The sequence below is a fragment of the Octodon degus genome, unplaced genomic scaffold (assembly GCF_000260255.1).
Source record: "Octodon degus isolate 3935 unplaced genomic scaffold, OctDeg1.0 scaffold00085, whole genome shotgun sequence".
Lineage (NCBI taxonomy): Eukaryota > Metazoa > Chordata > Mammalia > Rodentia > Octodontidae > Octodon > Octodon degus.
This window is the reverse complement of record NW_004524661.1, coordinates 2,915,871-2,918,001: the sequence shown is the minus strand read 5'-3', so window position 1 is coordinate 2,918,001 and position 2,131 is coordinate 2,915,871.

The following is a 2,131-nucleotide window of genomic DNA, read 5'->3' as shown; positions in this document are numbered from 1 at the left end:
GTGGAGAGGTGGGGTAGGGAAAAGAAAGCTACAGAACAGTTTGTACAATAGCGTACTGCCTTACAATAAAAACAAAAACCTAAAATGGTCAATTTCTTTGCTGTGGAGACATGGATGTGCATATATTGTTTAATGTCTGTCTTTAGTTTTGTAATGGGATAGAATTTATGTGTATAAATATACAGTTACATGTATCGATGTATACTTACATGGACCCAGGCATTCCTTGCTTAAAAACCTACCCATTAAATGACTATTTGGCCTATCATGCAAAAAAAAAAAAAAGGTATTGGAGCAGGCCTGTGCTGTAGGCTCTTCTGGGTTGCCGTGTCCTCAGCTGGTGTAAAAATGGCCACCAATTTTCTAGTGCATGAGAAAATCTGGTTCAACAAGTTCAAATATGATGATGCAGAAAGGAAATTCTACGAGCAGATGAATGGGCCTGTAGCTGGTGCCTCCTGCCAGGAGAATGGTGCCAGCGTGATCCTCCATGACACTGCAAGAGCCAGAGAGAACATCCAGAAATCCCTGGCTAGAAGCTCTGGCCCTGGGGTCTCCAGTGGGCCTGGTGGAGACCACAGTTAGCTTGTTGTCCAGATTGCCAGCCTAGAAGTAAAGAACCAGAACCTGAGAAGTGTGGTGCAAGATCTACAGCAAGCCATCCCTAGACTGGAGGCCTGGCTGAACACCCTCGAGAAGAGCTAATCCATCCATCGAGCTACAGCCCCTCAGACCCAGCACATGTCTCCTATGCACCAAGTGGAGCCCCCAGCCAAGAAGGTGGCCACACCAGCAGAGGACGATAAGGACAATGACATTGACTTATCTGGCAGCGATGAGGAGGAGGACAAGGAGGTGGCCCGGCTGTGGGAGGAGAGGCTAAGGCAACATGCAGATAAAAAAAATCCAAGAAGCCCTCACTGGTGGCCAAGTCTTCTATCCTCCTGGATGGCAAACCTTGGGATGAGGAGACTGACATGGCTAAGCTGGAGGCCTGTGTGTTCTATCCAGCTGAATGGGTTGCTCTGGGGTGGTTACAAGCTGGTCCCCATGGGTTATGGCATCTGTAAGCTATAGATCCAGTGTGCGGTAGAGGAAGACAAGGTGGACACCAACTTGCTGGAAGAGGAGATCACCAAGTTTGAGGAGCATGTGCAGTGTGTGGACATTGCAACTTTCAACAAGACCTGAAACCAAGGGCACAAGTGTGCAAGGGAGGCCTTGGCAAGATTAAAAACTGAGACTCTGCAAAAAATAAATAAATAAAAATAAAATAAATATTTGAGGTCCTAAAAGAAAACAATTTCCAACCCAGGTTGATTTATCCTGCAAAACTATCTGTCAAGTTTAATGGAGAGATAAAAATACTTCCATGACAAAGAACAACTGAAGAAATTCATGACCACCAAACCAACCCTACAAGGAGCACTGACAGATATTTTAGAAAGGGACAAAGATGACCACAACTTCAAGAACTACAGAAAAGAACCAACAAGCAGAGAAAGCAATTCAGCAGAAGGGAAAAGTAGGGATTCTACAGTAGGAGAACAACATGGCAAAGATAAGTCAACACATATCAGTTATAACCGTCAATGTAAATGACCACAGTTCACCAATGAAAAGAAACAGACTGGCAGAGCAGATCAAGGAACAAAATCCAACAATATTCTGTACACACCAAACACATTTAACACAAATAAAAAATTAATAGGGGCTGGTCAAATAGTTCAGTGGATTAAAGTGCCTGCAAGCAGGCACAGGGAATGGGGGTTCAATCCTGGGCCTGATGTGCCGGCTCCGCCCCTGGGGCACACTGAAATGGCAATTGAGACTGGGCGTGGTGGCACACACCTGTAATCCTAGAACTTGGGAGGCTGTAAACAGAAGAATCACTATAAGTCTGATCTAGTAGTGAGACCCTGAATACCCTGTAGACCCTTTCTTAAAAAAATACAAAAATAAATAAATAAAAGTAAAAAATTAATAGACTGAATGTCAAAGGATGAAAAACAATACACAATGTGACAGGAACCCAGAAAAAAAGTTGAGGTAGCTATTTTGGTTGTTGACAATGTCAATTTCAAACCAAGTGTAATTAAAAGATATAAAGAAGGTCACTATATACTTGTTA